The sequence below is a fragment of the Cervus elaphus genome, chromosome 21, assembly GCF_910594005.1.
Source record: "Cervus elaphus chromosome 21, mCerEla1.1, whole genome shotgun sequence".
In the NCBI taxonomy this organism is placed as follows: Eukaryota; Metazoa; Chordata; class Mammalia; order Artiodactyla; family Cervidae; genus Cervus; species Cervus elaphus.
Window position 1 is genome coordinate 4,746,426 of NC_057835.1, and position 14,932 is coordinate 4,761,357.

A 14,932-nucleotide genomic window follows, 5' to 3' on the forward strand; every position below is an offset into this window, starting at 1 on the left:
GGAGTTAGAATTTACAGTCTGAGGCGGGTTGGAGATAGGCAGGTGGGTTGAAGGCAGCGGTGGAGGAGTAGGGATGGCAGCGGCTGCAGGGGGCGGCCGGAGGCCTGCAGCGGATTTTTCACTGGTGGAGCCACGGTCTTTAATGGGTTGGATTCTAATTGTTTCTAGTCTACTTACCCAGTACTTATCCTTTAAAAGTGCTGAACTTTTAAAACGTCTTCCTATTTCCTCCACATAGGTTTCATCTTCTTGCTTTTACCATTAACAGAACTTTGTTTAGGAACAGAGTGTGTTTAAGTGCTGTGATACATAATTCTGCTTATTTCAGGTTTAAGTGTTTTGTGGTGCTTGGACAAATACTGGATGTGTTGAGCAAAAACATGATCTTTATCATAAGGTTTTTTTGGTATTGAAGGGAGCTACAGAATAGTGTTAATAGCCGTGAAAATACGATTTTCCATGTTGTTGAATTATTTTCTACTGAAAGCACTAATGAATTTTGTTTTCTTCTGATGAAAGTTACTGAAAGTTCCAAGTTTAGTTTTATCATTAATTAATAACAGTCTAGAGTTGTAGGTGCATATAGAATTGTCTCTTCCTTTGATTAGTAAAAAGTAACTGAATATATAAAGTGCATATTTATTTCAGCTTCCAGAACTCTTAGAAACAATCAAGCCAAAACGTGAAGTGATGGGCTTTAAGAATTTTTCTTCTATCTCAGGTAAAAATGAATCTTTAAAATTCAGCAAATCTGTGAATAAGAAATAACTTATAATAGAATTTTAGAGACTAGGATATATTTAATTAGCAGTATTCTCTAGTTGTAAATCCTTGGTTTTTCTGTATTCTGTTCTGTGGTTTTTAACTTCTCTGAATGAGATATTTTAATTCTAATACTTTGATTTGGTTTGGTTTATTGTATATATTGAGCCTGTGCCCCACAACAAGAGGAGCCACTGCAGTGAGAAGCCCCACACCACTAGTTATGGCCCACGCTCACCCAAACTAGGAAAAGCCCACACACGAAGACCCAACACGGCCAAAAATAAATAAAATCGTATTCCTAAAAAATGCATATCTGACAAAGAATCTGTACTGAAATTGTCCAAGAACACTAGAGCAAACAAGCCCATTCATAACTGGTAAAGATTGAAATAGACACGTGGCCACGGAGGGTATACTGATAGTAAACTCTCCTACAGAAACATACTCAAGATACTGGTGGGATGCATGCACAGCCCCCTTTGGAAGACAGTCTGACAGTTTTTTCAGTAACCACATGGGACAAGCACTGAATTCTATACATGACAAGTGGTGGAAGCCAGGTATCTTACCATTGGAATGGGAAATGGGAAGTTACCGATAAACCAAAGGAAAGGTTACAAGATCCATGGAGACATCATCACAAATTACCTTTAACTGAGTATGTTCAACAGTAAGCTGGAATACATGTATATATTTCCAAGTATTGTCAGCTGAGCATATTTACCTCCTACATGGTTTTTTTTTTTTTTCATTTATTTTTATTAGTTGGAGGATAATTACTTTACAATATTGTAGTGGTTTTTGCCATACATTGACATGAGTCAGCCATAGATTTACATGTGTTCCCCATCCTGATCCCCCCTCCCACCTCCCTCCCCATCCCATCCCTCTGGGTCTTCCCAGTGCACCAGCCCCGAGCACTTGTCTCACGCATCCAACCTGGGCTGATGATCTGTTTCACCCTTGATAGTATACTTGTTTCAATGCTATTCTCTCAGAACATCCCACCCTCGCCTTCTCCCACAGAGTCCAAGAGTCTGTTCTGTACATCTGTGTCTCTTTTTCTGTTTTGCATATAGGGTTATTGTTACCATCTTTTTAAATTCCATATATATGCGTTAGTATACTGTATTGGTCTTTATCTTCCTGGCTTACTTCACTCTGTATAACGGGCTCCAGTTTCATCCATCTCATTAGAACTGATTCAGTGAATTCTTTTTAATGGCTGAGTAATATTCCATGGTGTATATGTACCACAGCTTCCTTATCCATTCATCTGCTGATGGGCATCTAGGTTGCTTCCATGTCCTGGCTATTATAAACAGTGCTGCGATGAACATTGGGGTGCACGTGTCTCTTTCAGATCTGGTTTCCTCAGTGTGTATGCCCAGAAGTGGGATTGCTGGGTCATATGGCAGTTCTATTTCCAGTTTTTTAAGGAATCTCCACACTGTTTTCCATAGTGGCTGTACTAGTTTGCATTCCCACCAACAGTGTAAGAGGGTTCCCTTTTCTCCACACCCTCTCCAGCATTTATTGCTTGTAGACTTTTGGATAGCAGCCATCCTGACTGGCATGTGATGGTACCTCGTTGTGGTTTTGATTTGCATTTCTCTGATAAGAAAGATGATTTTTTGATGCAGGATGGCCGTGATATTCCTTGGACTTCAGAGAAAATTGGTTAAAATGAAACTTTTTTTTTTTTCTTGGAAACTGCAAAGCTGGTTCTTTTAGCATATGCAGTTGAAAACATCTAGGTTTGTTAGGTCAGTTTTCATTCCACTCCCAAAGAAAGGCAATGACAAAGAACGTTCAAACTGCTGCACAATTGGACTCATCTCACATGCTGGTAAAGTAATGCTCAAAATTCTCCAAGCCAGGCTTCAGCAATGCATGAACCGTGAACTTCCAGATGTTCAAGCTGGTGTTAGAAAAGGCAGAGGAACCAGAGATCAAATTGCCAACATCCACTGGATCAAGAAAAAAGCAAGAGAGTTCCAGAAAAACATCTATTTCTGCTTTATTGACTATGCCAAAGCCTTTGACTCTGTGGATCACAATAAACTGTGGGAAATTTTGAAAGAGATGGAATACCAGACCACCTGACCTGCCTCTTGAGAAATCTGTATGCAGGTCAGGAAGAAACAGTTGGAACTGGACATGGAACAACAGACTGGTTCCAAATAGGAAAAGGAATATGTCAAGGCTGTATATTGGCACCCTGCTTATTTAAGTTGTATGCAGAGTACATTGTGAGAAACACTGGGCTGGATGAAGCCTGAGCTGGAATCAAGATTGCCAGGAGAAATATCTATAACCTCAGATATGCAGATGACACCACCCTTATGGCAGAAAGTGAAGAAGAACTAAAGAGCCTCTTGATGAAAGTGAAAGAGGAGGGTGAAAAAGTTAGCTTAAAGCTCAGCATTCGGAAAACTAAGATCATTGCATCTAGTCTCATCACTTCATGAAAAATAGACGGGAAAAATAGTAGAAACAGCAGCAGACTTTATTTTGGGGGGCTCAGAAATCACTGCAGATGGTGACTGCAGCCATGAAATAAAAAGATGCTTACAACTTGGAAGGAAAATGATGACCAAACTAGACAGCATATTAAAAAGCTGAGACATTGCTTTTCCAACAAAGATCCGTGTAGTCAAGGCTATGGTTTTTCCATATGTCATGTATGGATGTGAAAGATGGACTATAAAAAAAGTTGACAGCCGAAGATTTGATGCTTTTGAACTGTGGTTTTGGAGAAGATGCTCGAAGGTCACTTAGACTACAAGGAGACCCAACCACTCCATCCTAAAGGATATCAGGCCTGAATATACATTGGAAAGACTAATATTGAACCTGAAACTCCAATACTTGGCCACTAGATGCGAAGAGCTGACTCATTTGGAAGTTGCTTTGATTTGCCTGTGAGTGTGGGAGCCCTACCTGGGCACAGGGCCTCAGGGGCCATTGCCACTGAATCATGACCTCCACGCAAGCGCATTCCAGCTGTGTGACACTCAGCACGCGGGAGACTGGGAAAGCTATCTTCCTTGGAGGAAGGAAAGGCATCCATACAGAGTGTGTTGTCGGGCCTCTATCTTGCAGCAAATGTTTTGCTTCTCAGATGTCAGACCTGCAGGCCTGCTCTGAGGGCCTCAATTCCCGAGTCAGGGCCCTGGGTCTGCCTGCACATTCCGAGCCTTGCAAACACATTCTTAGGTAAGCTCGGTCCTGCCCATGGGGAAGGACACTGCGAGAGTGCATCTGAGGGGGCCGGGTGCCATGCTGGGTTCACCTGGCCGAGGGCACCTGGCACCTCCCATGGGCCCCCGGCAAGGGGTGGCACTGGCTTGCCAAATGCCAAAGTGGGGAGCAAAGCTAGCTCTGGCAGAAGGAAGCAAACAGCAACGGGAGGCCTTTGCAAGTAATTGCTGGGCTGCCCCACGTAAGGGCTCCCCATGAGAAAAATGCCAGTTTGGGGCCCTAGGCCTGGGATCCAGGTGGGTGCCCAGGGTGTTCTCCCCACAGGATCCAAGCACGGTGCAGACAGGCCTCGGCCTGGGAGCTTTCTCCTGCAGAGCAAACGTGATGGAACAGCCGTGTGGAGGTTGCCTTGATCTTCCCTGGGAGTGTGCGAGCCCTTCCTGGGTGTGGGGCCCCAGGGGCCATTGCCACTGCAAAATGACCTCCCAGCCAGCGCTTCCCAGCCAGGGGTGACTCTCAGCCCGTAGGCAGCTGGGGACGATATCGTCCTTGGAGGCAGGAAAGGCAGCCCCAGAGAGTGGTTTTTCAGGCCTCTATCATGCAGCAAGTGTGTGGCTCCTCAGGCGCCAGAACTCCGGGCCTGCTTCCAGACCTCAATTCCTGAGTCAGGGCCTGTGTCTGCCTGCACTCTGCGAGCCTTGCAAACACATTCCTAGATCAGCGCGGCCCTACCCATGGGGAAGGAGGCTGCGGGAGTGCTTCTGAGGGGGCCGGGTGCCATGCTGGGGTCACTTGGCCAAGGGCACCTGGCACTGCCCAAGGGCCACTGTGGGGGGTGGCGGGCCGGCCCTGACTTGCCAAAGGCCCAAGTGGGGAGCAAAGCTAGCTCTGGCAGAAGGAAGCAAACAGCAACAGGAGGCCTTTGCATGCATTGGTGGGCTGCCCCGAGGGGTATCACACTAGACACTGTGGAAATGTGACCCCAGGTCCAAGGTCTAGAGGGTGTCACACTGAATACTGTAGACATGTGACTCCAGGTGCAGGGTCTGGGAGGTGGGGTCACCCTAGAGACTGTGAACATGGGACCCCAGATACTGGGTTTTAGAGGCGGGGTCACACAGTAGACTGTAGACATGTGACCCCAGGTACAGAGTCTGCGAGGTGGGGTCACCCTGGGGACTGTGGACATGTGACTAAAAGTGAAGGATTTGGTGAGGCAGCTCTCCCTGGAGATTCTGACGTGTGATCCAAGGTGAATGGTCTGGGAGGGGGTCACCATGAAGACTGTGGACTTGTGACTCCAGGTATAGGGTCTAGGAGTTGGGGTTACCCTAAGACTGTGAACATGTGACCCTGGTACAGGGTCTGAAGGTGGGCTCATACTGGAAACTGGAGGTGTCACCCCATGTTTATGGCCTGGGGGGTTACCCTGGATACTGCAGATATTTGACCACAGGGACAGGATCTGCAAGGAGGGGTCACCATGGAGACTATGCGCATGTAACCCCAGGTACAGACCTGGGAGAGGTATCACCCAGGGGACTGTAGAAATGTGACCCCACGTGCAGGATCAGGAGCAGTCACCCTGGAGACCGTTTAAGTGTGACTGCGAGTTCAGGGTTGGGAGGTAGGATCACCCTTCAGACTGTAGACATGTGACCCTGGTCCAGGGTCTGGGAAGGTGTCACCCTGGAGCTTGTGGACATGTGACCCAGGTGCAGGGTCGGGAGGGTTTCACCGTGGAGACTGTGGACATGTGACATCAGGTGTAGGGTTTGTTCGGGGAGGTTACCCTGAAGACTGTGGACAAGTGATCCTAGGTACTCAATCAGGTGTGGTGAGTCACCCTGATCTGTGGACATGTGATCCCAGGTACAGGGTCTAGGAGGGGTGTCATCAAGGAGACTGTGGACATGTGACCCCAGGTGAAGGGTCGGGGAAGGTTTACCCTGGAGACCGTGGACGTGAGAAGCCAGGTGCAGGGTCTGGGAGGATGGTCATACTGAAGACTCTGGTGGTGATACCCCGTACAGAGTCAGAGAAGTTGGGTCACCCTGGAGAATGTGGACATGTGACCCCATGTGCACAGTCTGGGGGGTTTGTCACCCTGGAGACTGGTTAGGTGACCACAGGTGCAGGGTCTGGTAAGTGGGTGTCACAACGAAGACTGTGGGCGTATAACCCCAGGAGCAAGGTCTGGGAGGGTTGTCCCCCTGGAGAGTGCACGTTTGACCCCAGGTGCTGGGTATATGGAGACGGGTCACCTTGGAGACTGTCGACATGTGACCCTGGGTGCAGGTTCTGGGGAGGGAGCTCACCTGGGAGACTGTTAGACATATGGCCCCAGGCACGTGGTCTGAGATGTGGAGTCATCCTGGAGATAGTGGACATGTGACCCCAGGTGTAGGGGCTGGGAGGGGAGGTTCCCTATAGACTTTGGTTGTAAGACCCCAGTACGGGACAGGGAGGTTGAGTCACCGTGGAGAATGTGGATGTGACACCATGTACAAAATATGGGGAGTATGGTCACCCTGCAGACTGGACATGTGACCCAGGTACAGGGTCTGGGAGGGAAGTCGTGCTGGAGACTCTGGACATGTGACACCAGGTTCAGGATCTGGGTAGGGCTGTCACATAGGACATTGTGGAAGTGTGACCCCAGGCACAGGGTCTGGGAGGGTGTCACTCGGGAGACTGAAGATATTTCTGCCCAGGTACAGGGTCTGGGAGGAGGGTCACCCTAAAGACTGTGGACATGTGACCCGGGTACAGGGTCTGGGAGGGGGGTCACCCTAGAGGCTGTGGACATGTGACCTGGGTACAGGGTCTGGGAGGGGGATTCACACTGGATACTGTGGACATGTGACTCCAGGTACAGGGTCTGGGAGGTGGGTTCACACTGGACACTGGACATGTGACCCCAGGTGCAGGTTCTGGGAGGGGTGGTCACCCTAGAGGCTGTGGACATGTGTCACAGGAACAGGGTCTGGGAGGGGGGTTCACACTGGACACTGTGGACATGTGACCCAGGTACAAGGTCTGGGAGGGGTGGTCACCCTAGAGGCTGTGGACATGTGACCCCAGGTGCAGGTTCTGGGAGGGGTGGTCACCCTAGAGGCTGTGGACGTGTGTCACAGGAACAGGGCCTGGGAGGGGGGTTCATACTGGACACTGTGGACATGTGACCCCAGTGCAGGGTCTCGGAGGGGGGTCACCCTTGAGACTGTGGACATGTGTCCCACGTACAGGGCCTGGGAGGGGGGTTCATACTGGACACTGTGGACATGTGACCCCAGTGCAGGGTCTGTGAGTTGGTGTCCCCCTGGAGACTGTACATGTGACCCTAGGTACAGGGTCTGGGAGGCGTGGTCCCCCTGAGGACTGTGGATGTGTGATTCAAAGTGCACGGTTTGGGGAGGGGGCTCTCCGTGCAGACTGTGGATGTGTGATCCAAGGTGCATGGTATGGGAAGGGGTCACCATAGAGACTGGACCTGCGAATCCAGATAATGTGTGTAGGACTTGGGGTTACACTGCTGATTATGGACATGTCACCCCAGGTGCAGGGTGTGGGGTCACTCTGGAGATTGTGCAGGTGTGACCCTAGGTACAGGATCTGGGGAGAAGTGTCACCCTAGAGCTTTTGGAAATGTGACCCCAGGTGCAGGGTCGGGTGGGGATCACCCTGGAGACAGTGGTCGTATGATCCCGGGTGCGTGGTCTATGAGGGAGTCACCATGGAGACTATGGACGTGCGGCCCCAGGTTCAGGCTCTGGGAGGTGGGGCTACCCTGTAATGTGGGTGTGTGATCCTAGTTGCTCAGTCTAGGGGACGGGGTCACCCTGAAGACTGGACGTGTGACCCCAGGTACAGTGTCTGCGGAGGGATGTCACCTCGGCACTATGGGAATGTGACCCCAGGTCCACAGTCGAAAGGAGGTCACCCTGGATACTGTGGACATGTGACCCCAGGCGCAGGGTATAGGAGGTGCCATCACCCTGTAGACTTTAGGTGTGGGACCGCAGGTGCTGGGTCTGTGAGGTGGGGTCTCCCTGGAGACTGAGTACACATGTCCCCCATTACAGGTTCTGGGAGGTGGGTTCATTTTGGGGACTATGGACGTGTGACCCAAAGTGCAGTGTCTGGGGAAGAGGCTGACCCTGGAAATGTGGACGTGTGTCCCAGTGCATATGGTCTAGGAGGGGGTCACCATGGAGACTGTGGACTTGTGACCTCAGGTGCAGGGTTTGAAAAGTGGGGTCACTCTTGGGATTGTTGACAGGTTACCCCGGGTGCACAGTCTGGGATAGAGTCACCTTGGAGACTGGACACGCGACCCTAGGTGCAGGGTGTGGGAGGTGCTGTCACCTCGCACACTGTGGTCATGTGACCCAAGGTGCAGTGCCTGGAGGTGGGCTCATCCAGGAGACTGGGACCTGTGACCCCAGGTAAAGTGTCTGGGCTGGTTCATACCCCTGTAGACTCTGGACATGTTACCAATGTGCAGGGTGTGGGAGGGGGTCACCTGTAGGAGACAGGACTACTTAAAGGCCTGGCAAAAGAGTTAAGCAATCTTGCTGAGAGGACATGACTCAGCATGTCACTCCTGAAGGAATCCAAGAAGGAACAAAAAATATCTTGAAAGCAGGATGTACTCCTGGGGGTGGAAAGCCATCAACAGACTGTTTCTTTGTCGCCTGTGAGGCACATAAACATTAACTAGGTCTTTGTCCCTGAAGCAGAAAAACAGGGATTAAAAAATGCTAAATATTAATTGCACAGGATTATCATTGAAGGCCACCCGGCCTGCTATGCTCCTGTAAACACATGAAAGCTGGTCTCAGAAAGTGTAATAAAGCAGACATGAGATCAGTGTGGGCACCTTCCCCTCATGGCGGTGTTGGTCCCCTGATCCCCTCTGTAACGTTCTTGAATGTTTCTCATCTTTTGCCATGCCATGCTGTCAGGAACCTGTGCTGTTGAGTTGGACTCAACAGTCACCATGGAGACTATGGACGTGTAAGCCCAAGTACAGGGATCAGGAGGGGTAAACCTGAGGGACATGGACCCCAGGTGTAGAGTGTCGGAGGTGGGATCACCCTGAGACTGTGGACATGTGATCCCAGGTACAGGGTCTGGGAGTTGGGGTCATTCGGGGACTGTGGGCATGTGACCCCATGTGCAGATTCTGGGGAGGGTTCTCACCCTGGAGACTGGAAAATTACCCCAGGTACATGACTGGGAGGTAGGGTCACCCAGGAGATGTGGACATGTTCCCTCAGGTGCAAGGCATGGGAGGGTTTCACCCTGGAGACCGTGGATGTGAGAACCCAGGTGCAGGGTCTGGGAGTTGGGGACTGTGGACATATGACCCCATGGGTAGAGTCTGGGGAGGGTGCTCACCCAGGAGACTGTGGATATATGATCCCAGGTACATGGCTAGGAGGTGGGGTCACCCTGAAGACTGTGGACATGTTCCCTCAGGTGCAGGGCTTGGGAGGGTTTCACCCTGGAGACTGTGGATGTGAGAACCCAGGTGCAGGGTTGGGAAGTTTGGTGACCCTGGAGACTGTGGTTGTGATACCCCAGTACTTGGTCAGGGAAGTTGGCTCACACTGGAGAATGTGGACCCCAAGGACAGAATCTGGAGATAATTGTCATCCTGGAGACTGTGGACATGTGACACCAGGTGTAGGATCTTGGAGGGGTTAACAGGAGACTGGACGTGTGACCCTAGGTGCAGGGTCTGTGGGGAGTCACCCTGGAAACTGTGGACATGTGACCCCAAGTACCGGGTCTTAGAGGCAGGATCACCCTGGAGACTGTGAACGTATGACACCAGGTACAGGGTCTGGGAGATGGGGTCACCCTGAGGACTGTAGATGAGTGATTCAAAGTACAGGATTTGGGGAGGGGGCTCCCCCTGAAGACTGTGGACATGTGATCCAAGGTGCATGGTATGGGAGGGGGTCACCATAGAGACTGTGGACCTGCAAATGCAGATATAGTGTGTAGGACTTGGGGTTACCCTGCTAATTGTAGACATGTGACTCCAGGTGCAGGGTGTGGGGTCACCCCACAGACTGTGAAGAGGTGACCCCAGGTGAACAGTCAGGAGGGGGAACCCTGGGGACAGTGGTCGGTAATCCCAGGTGCAGGTGAACCCCAGGGAGGGGTTCACCGTGGAGACTATGGATGTGCAACTCCAGTTATAGGGTCTGGGAGGTGGAATTACCCTGGAGACTGTGGACACGTGATCCTAGTTGTTCGGTCTGGTGGGTGGGGTCACCCTGGAAACTGTGACCACATGTACAGTGTTTGCAGAGGGGTGTCTCTCTAGACACTGGGGAAGTGTGACCCCAGGCCCTGGGTCTGGGAGGTAAGTCATGCTGGACACTATGGATATATGACACCAGGTGGAGGATCTGGGCAGGTGAGTCAACCTGGATATTGTAGAAGTGTGCCTCCAGGTACATGGTCTGGGAGTGTGTCACTCTGAAGACTGAATACATTTGACCACAGGTACAAGGTCTGGGTAGGGGCTCACCCTGAAGTCAGTGGACATGTGACCCAGCTAAAGGGTCTTGGAAAGGGTGTCACCCTGGAAACTATGGCCATGTGACCACAGGTCTGAGCAGATGATCACAGCAGAGACTGTGGGTATGTGACCCCAAATACAGTGCCTTTAAGAGGTCACCCTGGGGACTGAAGACATGTGACCTCAGGTACAGAGTCTAGGAGGGTGTCACCCTGTAAGGTGTGGACATGTGACTTCCTGTGTAGGGTCTGAAAAGTGAGGTTACCCTGGATACTGTGGACTTGTGACCACAGGTACAGGGTTTAGCAATGGTGGTCACCCTGGTGATTGTGGACGTGTCATGCCAGGTTAAGGGTCTGGGATGTTTGTTACCATGAAGACTGGACAAGTAACCCCAGGTATAGGGTCTGGGAGGATAGGCTACCAAGGAAACTCGAAATGTAACCCTAGGTACAAGATCTGGGAAGGTTGTCACCAAGGAGACTGTGGACATGTGACCCCCAGGTGCAGGTACTTTGAAGGGGTCACCCTGGAGACTGTGAACATGTGACCCCAGGTGCAGGTTCTGGGGAGAGGTCTCTCACTGAAGACCGTGGATGTGTGACCCCCTGTGCAGAAACTGGGGAGGGTGCTCACAAGAAAGACTGTGGACATGTGACCCCAGGTACAGAGTCTGCGAGGTGGGGTCACTCTGAGACTGTGGGTGTTTAATAAAAGTGCAGGGTTTGGGGAGGGGGCTCTTCTTGGAGACAGTGGTGGCGTGATCCCAGGTGACTGGTCAGGGAAGGGATCACCAAGGAGACTGTGGACGTGCGACTCCAGGTATAGGGTCTGGGAGGTGGAGTTACCCTAGATTGTGGACATTCGATCCTAGTTGCTCTGTCTGGGGGGATCGGACCACCCTGGAGACCGTGGATGTGTGACCCCATGTATAGTGTCTACAGAGGGGTGTCACCCAGGACACTGTGGAAATGTGACCCCAGGTCCAGGGTCGAGAGGGGCTCACGCTGGATACTGTGACCCAGGTGCAGGGTCCACAAGGTGGGTTCACCCTGGAGACTTTGGCTGTGAAACCCCAGATGCAGGGTCTGTGAGGTGGGGTCTCCCTGGAGACTGTGTACGCAGGGCCTACAGTACAGGTACAGTTTCTGGAATGTGGGTCACCCTGGGGACTGTGGGCGTGAGGCACAAAATGCAGTGTCTGGGGAAGAGGCTGACCCTGCAAAGTGTGAATGTGTGTCCCAATGTATATGGTCTGGGAGGGGGTCACCATGGAGACTGTGACATGTGACCACTGGTGCAGGGTATTGGAAGTGGGGTCACTCTTGGGATTGTTGACAGGTTACCACAGGTGCGTGGTCTGGCAAAGAGACACCTTGGAGTGTGTGGATGTGCGACCCTAGATGCAGGGTCTGGGAGGTGGTGTCAGTCTGTACACTGTGGTCATGTGACCCCAGTTACATTGTCTGGAGGTGGGCTCATCCAGGAGACTGTGGACATGTGACCCCAAGTAAAGTGCCTGGGAAGGTCTGTCACCCTGTAGACACTGAACATGATACCAAGGTGCAGGGTCTGGGAGGGGGTCACCCTGGAGAGAGTGGACATGTAACCCCAGGTGCAGGGTCTGGGAGGGGAATCACCATGAGGACTATGCACATGTGTCCCCAGGTACAGGACGATGAAGAGGTGTCACCCAGAGGACTGTAGAAATGTGACCCCAAGTGCAGGGTCAGGAGGCAGTCACCCTGAAAACTGCTTGAGTGTGACCCCAGGTGCAGGGTCTGGGAGATGGGGTTGCCCTTCAGCCTGTAGACATGTGGCCTCCATCCAGGGTCTGGGATGCTGTCACCCTGGACATCCAACTCCAAGCGCAGGGTTGGGAGAGGTTCACCGTGGAGACTATGGACACGTGACTCCAGGGGCAGGGTCTGGGAGGTGGGTCACCCTGGAGATTTTGGACGTGTGTCCCCAGGTAAAGGGTGTGTGGAGAGGGGTCACCGTGGAGAGTGTGGAAGTTTGACCCCAGGTACAGGGTCTGGGAGAGGGGTCACCCAGGAGACTGTGAACATGTTCCCCAGGTGTAGGTTCTGGGAGGGGTTCACCATGGATACTGGACATGTGACCCCAGGTGTAGGATCTGGGAGGGGGGTTACTCTGGAAACTGGAAATGTGATCCCAGATACATGGCCTGGGAGGTGAGGTCATCCTGGAGACTGTGACATCTGACCCAGTACATCATCTGGAAGGTGGAGTCACTTGGAGAATAGATATGTTACCCCACGTGCAGGGTCTGTGAAGGAGGTCACGCTGAAGACTGTGGACATGTGACCCAGGGCATCACCCTGGAGATTCTGTACCTGTGGTTCCAGGTACCCGGTCAAGGGGGACTGAGCCACTCTATACACTGTGGAAATGTGACCCCAGGGTGTCACCCTCGAGATTCTGTACCTGTGGTTCCAGGTACCCGGTCAAGGGGGACTGAGACGCTCTATACACTGTGGAAATGTGACCCCAGGGCGTCACCCTGGAGATTCTGTACCTGTGGTTCCAGGTACACGGTCAAGGGGGACTGAGCTGCTCTATACACTGTGGAAATGTGACCACAGGTGCAGGTTTGGGGGTGTCTCCCTGGAGAAAGTGGACGGGTGACCCAAAGTGCAGTGCCTGGGGTAGAGGCTAACCCTGGAGCCTGTGGGGGCATGTGACCCCATGTATATGGTCTGGGAGGGGGTCACCGTGCAGACCTTTAACCCCAGGTGCAGGGTTTGTGGGTGGTCACTGTGAAGATTGTGTATGTGTGACCCCAGGTAAAGGGTCTAAGGAGAGGTGTCACCCAGGGTACTGTGGAAATGTGACCCCAAGTGCAGGGTCTGGTGGGGATCACCCTGCGTGTTGTGGTACTGTGAGCCCAGGTGCAGTGCCTAGGAGAGGTCACCCTGGGGACTCTAGACATGTGACTGCAGATACAGGGTCTGGGAGGGTGTCAACATGGACATTGTGGACTTGTGACTCCAGTTGCAGGGTCTGGTTTGGTGGGGTCACCGTGAAGACTGTAGACGTGTGACCCCATTTACAGAGTCTGGGGGTGTCACCATGGAAACTGTGGGCCTGTGACCCCAGATTCAGGGCCTGGGAGCAGTGGGCACCCTGGAGACTATGGACGTGTGACCACACTTAAAAGGTCTAGTGAGGTGTGGTAACCTAGACGTTGTGGACCAGTGACACCAGGTACAAGTTCTTGTGAGGCAGGCACTGGACACTGCGGACATGTGAGACCAGGTGCAGTGTCTGGGACGTTTGTTACCCTGGAGACTTTGAAGATGAAACCCCAGGTGAAGGGTCTGTGAGGGGGTGGTCACCCTGAGGACACCAGGTACAGTGCCTGGGAGAGGTCACACTGGGGACTATAGACATGTGACCTCAGAACATGGTCTGGGAAGATGTCACCCTGGAGACGGTGGATATGTGACCCCAGATACAGGATCTTGGGGGGTGAGATTGAGATTCTGGACGGGACCCCAGGTTCAGGGTCTGGGAGGGGTGGTCACCCTGGAAATGTACATGTGTAACCAGAGTTAAAAGGTCTGGTAAGGTGGACTCAACCTAGAGCCTATGGACATGTGACCCCAGGTCTAGGGTGGGAGAGGGGGGTTACCCTGGAAACTGTGGACATGTGACCCCAGAAACATTTTCTGTGAGAGGTGCTACCTAGGATACTGTGGACATATGACCTCAGGGGGAGGTCTGGGAGGAGTTCACCCTGGAACCTGTGAAAATGTGATTCCAGGTGTAAGGCCTGGGAGGGGTGTCACCTTGGAGACTGTGGACAGGGTCTGGGGAGAGGGCTGTCCCTGGAGACTGTGGATGTGTGACACCAGGTTCAGGGTCTAGGGAGAGGGTTCACCCTGGAGACTATTGACATGTGACTCCAGGTGCACGGTTTGGTGATATGGGGCACCCTGCCAACTGTGGACACGTGAGCCCAGGTGCAGGGACAGAAAAGGGGCATCATCCTGGAGACTGTGAATGTGTGACCCTATGTACGGGGACTAGATGTGGGTCACATAGGAAACGTTGGATATGTAAACCCAGGTCCTCACTCTGGAGACGTGAATGTGTGACACCATGTACAGTGTCTGGGAGGGGGTCACCATGGAGACTGTGGACTTGTAACCACAGGTACGGGGTCTGGGAGAGGTTCAGCCTAGGGTCTGTGGACCTGTGTCCCCAGGTGTAGGGTCTGGAAAAGGGAGTCACCTCGGAGACTGGATGTGAGAACCCAGGAGCAGGGTCTGAGAGCTGGGGTCACCTTAGGGTGTGTGGATGTGTGACCATAGGTACAGGGTTGGGAGATGGGTTCACCCTGGAACCTGAACGAATGACCCCAAGCCATGGCCTGGGATGTGGGACATCCTTGAGATTTTG